The sequence below is a fragment of the Sinocyclocheilus anshuiensis genome, unplaced genomic scaffold, assembly GCF_001515605.1.
Source record: "Sinocyclocheilus anshuiensis isolate Anshui unplaced genomic scaffold, SAMN03320099.WGS_v1.1 scaffold1543, whole genome shotgun sequence".
NCBI lineage: Eukaryota > Metazoa > Chordata > Actinopteri > Cypriniformes > Cyprinidae > Sinocyclocheilus > Sinocyclocheilus anshuiensis.
Genome location: NW_015551074.1, coordinates 1297609 through 1305462, shown reverse-complemented (window position 1 = coordinate 1305462; position 7854 = coordinate 1297609). Strand labels below are relative to the sequence as shown.

The 7854-nt window shown below is 32.1% G+C and overlaps 1 pseudogene; it reads left to right on the top strand.

The window, feature by feature from the left end:
- LOC107662241 (glutamate receptor ionotropic, kainate 2-like) overlaps nucleotides 1-7854 on the top strand; it is a 54639-nt pseudogene that overhangs the window by 4185 nt on the left and 42600 nt on the right.

The following is a 7854-nucleotide window of genomic DNA, read 5'->3' as shown; positions in this document are numbered from 1 at the left end:
CACACACACACACACTCTCTCTCTCTCACACACACACACACACACACACACTCTCTCTCTCACACATACACTCACACACACACTCACACTATTTACACTCACACATTATTATTTATTATTTTTTTTATTTTAATTTAATTTAATTTAATTTAATTCAACAGCACATTCGTTAAATGTAAGAGAGCTGAATTATTCCTGCATGTGCCGCGTGTCAGCCGTAATCAGTTCTCTTAATTCTAACAATTGATCAAAACTAACATTTGATCAATTGTAATATTTTTAATTGACTTTGATCATGGAGCACAGGCAGAACTCAACAGCTGAGAATGGGATAAGTTTGTGCATCTGAAGCAAACATCATCCATCAGGCCAGAGCAGACTGAAGACATTTGCTGTGTTTGTGAGCGTCGTCTGTTCAACACTGAAGCTGAGAATGACAGTCAGGAGACCTTCAGAAGCCAATCGATATCTGCAGAGACTCACCTCATCAGTGTGTGTGTGTGTGTGTGTGTGTGTGCGCTGTACACAGATCTCTATCTGGATATAAAAAGAAATACAACAGCAGGTCAGAGAAGGTCATGATGGCAGCCGTACGATTCGTGTAGTTATGCTTTACACTCAAAAAATATTTAGAAGAATATTGACAATGTAATTATTTACATAAAATATGTACTAAATATTATGCTAAATATTTAGTAATATTTAGAATATTACATTAAGATTAATGTGTTTGAATGACATAAAAAAGTTAGAACATTTACAAACTAATTATATACATTACATATTAACTAAAATATTAATGCTAAATATTTAGAATATTATGTTAAGATTTATGTTTAAATATAAAATAAAGAATATTTACAAACTAATTATTTACATTTACAAACATCCACTGAATATTTACAGCAATATTTAGAATATTAAGTTAAAATGTATGTATTTGAATTGCATATAAAATAATAAATATTCAGAAGAATATTTACAAACTACACTGGATTCGAACCCCAATGTGTCTTGTTTTTGTATCATATAATTATCAGCAATATCACACGACACTGCAAGAGAGCTGATTTTTCCTGAATATCTGCATGATTGCAAATGTGATATTGATTTTATACAACAGACAATAAGTTAATATTGTGTTACATTTTAGACAACTTGTCAATATCATCTGTTTTTGTGTAATTTCGCCCTGGTAGAACTGTTGTGCATCTCTGATCAACACACAGCGGTGATTCATTACTGAATCAATCCATGTTTTTAAACAAAACGAGTGAGTCAATGATTCAGTGAGTCATTCATAAAGATTCAAATGCTTAATTTGAACGAATCGATTGAGTGAATGACTGAATGACTCACTTATTAAGACAGTGATTTGCTGCCACCTACTGGCGCTTTCAGTTTTATATTTAGAGTGTCTGAAATAATTTCATATTTCAGTATTTATTTGTATTTTTGTATGTTGAATTAAAATATTTCTTTCTAAAGCTACTTTTTTTGTAATGTCTATTGAGGGCTTTTCTAATTTAAAACAATAATGACTTTAAATTATCTTTAATAATAGCTTGATCTTTAATTAATCTGCACATGATGTGTTAATTAATTTGAGATTAATTCGATTAATTCATCAGAACATTATGTAATTAATTAGATAAAAAATGTAATCACTTGACAGCCCTATTTAAAACATAAAAATTACACAATATCACAAAAAATACACAAATCTTACCTGTTCATCCGCGTCAGTTATTAAGCACATGCTTCTTTCGTGACGTAACCATACAAAGACGTATGACGTCAGTTTTATGTTCTTGCTTAATAACCGATTTTTGTTCATTTTTAACCAAAAAAAAAAAAAAAAAAGTTTCTTACTGCAGCTTTTTAAATTTATGTTTTTGAATTGTATATAATTTGTATATATTTACAGACTAATTATTTAAATTAAATATTTACAAAAAAAATCACCAAATAATTTCAGAATATTAAGTTAAGATTTATGTCTTTAAATTGTACGTATAGGCCTAATAAAAAAAAATACAATCTAATTATTTACATTAAATATATTTACAAACAAATCCACTAAATATTTACAGCAATAATTAGAAAATTAAGTTAAGATATATGTATTGGAATTTTATATATAATAATAAAAAATAAAAATATTTACAAACTAATTATGTATATTAAAAATATTTACAGCAATAATTTGAATATTAAGTTAAGATTTATGTATTGGAATTGTATATATATAATAAAAAATAAGAATATTTATAAATAATTATTTACATTAAATATATTTACAAAAAAATCCACTAAATATTTACAGCAATAATTAGAATATTAAGTTAAGATATATGTATTGGAATTTTTATATATAACATTTATGTGTTTGAATTGTGTATATTTAAAAAAATACGAATATTTACAAACTATTTACATTAAAAATATTTACAGCAATAATTAGAATAGTAAGTTAAGATTTATGTATTTGAATTGCATATAAAAATAATTGAATGTGGTGCATTTTTGTCAGTCATACATAAAACAGGTCAGATTTCAGCACTCAAAAAATTGTGGCATAGTTTATTATTATTATTATTTGCATCTATTTTAATATATTTAAATAATCATATTTTAAAAATGCATTTATTCAAATTGCTTAGAATTAGCATAAATCTCTTCATTGTGAAAACGGTTACATTTATTCAGTTCAAAAGTATGAATGTTGTTCAAATGCGGCTAGCTGTGGAACAAGCAATATCCAATGAGACAAAAATGCATGAGATTGAAATAAAAGCATCACAAACATCTCCTCGACAGTCTTGAGATGAAAGCTGTTCTCGGCTCTTTCTGGAGTTGGATTGCGTGTCGGTGTTCGGCTGATCTCAGGAGTGAGTGCAGATGAAACGCGACTGTAAAACCCTCTGAAAACTGATCTGAGAGCTGCTGCTTTGTCCCGAATAAAAGCGCTTCCCCGTGATAAAATCTCCAGCTCACGGCACGACGAGGCTGTTTTTAGCAGCACAACGACTGAAGTAGGATAACAGCTTTATCATAATTACACAGATAGAGAGAGAGAGAGACTAAATTCAGCTGGAAAATGTCCGTACAGTAGATAGTGTCTCTGCAGTGAGTTTATCCTCCTGAGAACTACAGTTTGGAGAAGTCTCTTCTGCTCACCATTTATTTGATTAAAAATACAGTAAAAACAGTGAAATATTATTATAATTTCAAACAGCTGTTTTCTGTGTGAATATCTGTTAAAATATAATGTATTTCTGTGATGCGCAGCTGTATTTTCAGCATCATTACTCCAGTCTTCAGTGTCACATGATCTTCAGAAATCATTCTAATATGCTGATTATTTGAAACAGTTCTGATTATTATCAATGTTGAGAACAATATTTTTTCTGGAAACAGTGATACATTTTATTTAAAAGTTTGAGGTAAGCACGAAACTAACACTTTTATTAATCAAAGCTACATTAAATTGATCAAAAGTGACAGTGAAGACATTTCTAATGTTACAAAAGATTTCTGTTTCAAATAAATGCTGTTCTTTTGAACTTTCTGTTCATCTGTGAATCCTGAAAAATAAAATGCATCACGGTTTCCACACAAATATTGTGCAGCACGACTGTTTTCAACATTGATAATAATCAGAAATGAATTACAGTTTAACAGATTCACATAGAAAACAGATATTTTAAATTAGAATAATATTTCACAATTTTTACTGATTTCATTGTGTTTTTTTTATCAAATAAATGCAGCTTTGGTGAGCAAAAGAGACTTCTTTTAGAAACATTAAGAGCTGACTGTCTTCTAGTGTTTCAGCAGCTCAAACTTGCTTTTGTTCTGATTGTAAAGTGTGTTCGTGCAACTTTATTTTCAATCAGTGGCACTTGATTTGATATTTTGTGATTTAATTAAGGAAATTCAGATCGTTTTTGAGCTGCAGTGTGACTCTAAATGTCTTTCAGATTGACACACACACACAGGTATATGTGTGTGTGTGTGTGTGTTCTCCGTGGCTTGATTAAGAGGTATTTCAGTGTGAACAGCAGAAGCGGGTCACCATCTGTTTTCCTGCTGGTGTCACTTTCAGTCACACAGAGATGTAATGAGAGAGAAACACTGCAGATGATCCGGTGACACTGAAAACCAGTGAGCGATCATATATGAGATCTCACTGCATCTCCTGTGTGTTTGCTCCAGTACGTTTGTGGCAGCAAATGGCTTTCTGTACGAGCGAGTCATTGATTCATTGATTCATTCAGAACTGAATCAAATCAAAGTTCTCAGCATGAGCTCAAACGTTTCTCAATGATCTGAGCTCATTTCACAGCTGTTCTCTCACCGCATGATGACTAGTGCGTCTTTTGGGTCTGTTTTTGTGTCTCCTAAAGAATTTTAGAAGCAACATATGAGACAAAGTTGATTTTTAAACGAATCGTCTTCTAATTAGTCTCGTGAGCAATGATGGAGCAACATCCAAGAGATGGGATTGTCCTCTGGGAGAAAAGAACTTAATGAGAGAGAGTCGCCTACTCTCACACTCACACACACACACACTCACACTCACACTCACACACACACACACACACACACACACACACACACACTCACATGCACACACACACACTCTCTCTCAAACACACACTGTTTTTGTGTCTAAGAGCAATAATTGAGATGTTAAAGTGTTTTCTCAGCGACTCAAATCGCAGTGTGTGTCTGTAACGTGTCATTAGCACATTCACACAGATCTGTTTGCCGTCTCACATTCACACATTAACACCTCAAATTCAGCAAGAACGTATAATGATCCACTCATGTCGTGCTTTTCATTATGAATTTGTGAGTTAATGCAGAAGCTCCAGATGGAGGCCGATAAAGAGATAGAAAGCAGGTATTCCCATGATGGCGAATCTCCATATCTCACTTGCATAATTCATTTCCTCAATAATTCACACCCTCATGGATGATCTGAGTCCATTATCCCCACGCACACGGTCAGATGTGGTCAGATGCGACGCATTACTGAGAATGGGATGTTTTATGCAGTTTATTTCATGTTTATTGGGTTATTTTGCATTCATTTAGCAGATGCTTTTATCCAAAGTGAAGAAAAAAATTTAAATATTTAATAAAAAGCTAAATATTAATAAAAATTTAAATATTTGTAAATAAAAATCAAGAATCTAAATATGCTGCAAGCAACGATGACGGGCCCAAGCCCCGGTGGCATCAGGAAAATTGTGAACTTTTAATGATCTATAAGCATTTGTAAAATAATTATATAAAACTATATTGTCAGTACAATACATATCAACTGATTCTATGTATTTATTTGTTATTCTAATGGATGGAACTGGACAGGAGAGAGATCAGGCTTAAAAGATTTCTTATGCTATGACTCCATCTAGTGGACAACCTTAGTATTGCAGCCTTCATCTGTCAGCTTAAATGTCTGATAGTTTTTAATTTGCTGTTAGTCTCCAGAGCATCAGAAATTCATAAAACTAAGCATGCTTCCTCACAATGACTTGTTCTCCATGTGTAAAAAGTTTTTAGTAGTTTGGATGATGCACTTTAAAGATAGACTATAAGACGATTCCGGTTTCCTTTTCTGCCGTTGTTTTAATAAATCACCATGGCAACACTGTTTGAGATATCCAAAAACCGTTCAGAGTTTAGGTTCCTCAGTGTTTTGGTATGATGTAGACAAAGTTTGGTGTAATTCGTATGACAGCAATTGGAGGAGTATAAAGAAGAAGAATATTATGGTTTGAGACGTTGCCATGGCAACGGAATTTAAGATATCAATAATGTGTTTTGACATCATTTTGATGAAGACTGAAGCAAATTGCATAAAAATAAGAGGCTGATTTCAAAGCATTTTGAAAACGACACACACTGACTCCGAATTGTCACATTTATGTCATCGGCTTCATACAACGAACAAACTGCTGAAGTATGATTAAAATCAGACAATGTGTGCAATAGTTTTTACACACTTCCTGCATCTCATTTTTCGCCATAAATCCATTGCCTCGCCACGGCCAAACTGTTCGAGATATCAAAAATACCTTCGCAATTTAGCATCCCCAATGTCTTGAGATCATGTTGGCCAAATTTGGTGGCAATCGGATGAAAACCCTAGGAGGAGTACATCACAATCCAGAGCATGCGTTTTTCAAACAATCCACAATAGCTGACTTCCTGTTGGGTGGAGTTAATGACATGCAGTGCGAAAGTTGTTCGGCCTGATGAGATCTATATTGTATATATGTATTTTGGTGACTGCAGTAATATAAATCAACAATGTTAATGTGTGTAAATAAATTTATTTAGTCATTTAGCAGATGCTTTTATCCAATGGAATGGAATAGACAGTAAAATGGGAAGTGCTGCAATGCAAACGTCTTGAAGTGATCAGAAACAGAACAAAAGAATGAGCGGCTGCAGAGATGAAAGAGAAGAATGAAAGAACGATTGAAGATGGATCTTCTCTCCTTGATCGCCCTGCCGTATCTCTCGCTCTTGTGAGTGTGTGTGTGTATGCTTCTTCATGTCTCTTTAGCTCCTGTCAGCTCTTCTGCAGTCGTTTCCTCAGGCTGCAGTAACTGAGATTCTTCAGCTCCTGCTGCAGAATCCAGATGCTGGACATTTGAGCATCTACTGTATGAATCTATACATAAAGAGGCTACAAACTGGATTCAAATCGCCTGTTGGTTTAGTTAAACTAGAGTATAAAGACTGCATCCAATGATTTAAATCATCCAACATCATCTGCTGAATTGACATCCAGTTCATTGTAAAAATATAAAATATAGCAAATTATTAATTTATTTGAATGACCAAAAAAAGTGCATGCATTTTTGATATTTCTTTATATTTTGCATGCAACTGTTACTACATGGTTTTCTTCTTAACAAAAAAAGAACAAGAATTTATTTTATTTCAATGCATTTATTTTTACAGTTTTACTATGTTTTTTAAGTTTATTTTGAAAAGCTTTCTTGTGTATTGCTGTAAAATATTAATAATCAGGCTTTTAAAATGTATCCATAAAATTCAAAAAAATGTATGACCAAAAAAATCTGAATATTTAGCTGTCTGACATGTTGCCTGAGACTCTCACTACATGTTTTTTCCTTTAATAAAGTAGGACAATATATATTTTTACAAAAATTTATTAAATGCATATGTTTATTTTTACATTTATTTATATGTTTTCTGTGTATTGATGTAAAATAATGAAAACACATATCAGGCTTTTAAAATGTATTTAGACATTTTATAAAAAAAAAAAAATGCAAACATTATACAAGTAAATGTAAAATAAAACTATTAAAATTAGTTTTTATTCATATTTTGATTGTTTTTATTTTACTATTTTCCATTTTAAATTTAAAGTTTTAGTAATTTTGTCACTTTTTTAATTAATTTTCATTTCAATTTTAGTTTTAGTTATTTTAGTATCAACTTAAACTAAATTAAAATGATAAATGTTGAAAGCTGAAATAAAAAAGTTTAAGTTTTCTATGTTTTCAGTTTACGTTTACTTTATTGTTTTTTTAATGGTTTCAGTTGTAGTTTTAGTTAACTCTAATGACAGAGATGATGTGGAGATGCTGTAGAATATATCGGTGTCAGTGAAAGTGAATCCCGCTCCAGATGTTTGACTGAAGCTGTGTCGCACTGGGAGTTTCCTCGTTAATTTGATGTTTTGGATCTAGATGCTGTGTTTGCTGTCTGACGTCGGTGTGTGTGTGTGTGTGAGTGTGAGAGAGTGTGAGTGTGAGTGTGTGTGAGAGAGTGTGAGTGAGAGAGTGTGAGTGTGTGTGTGAG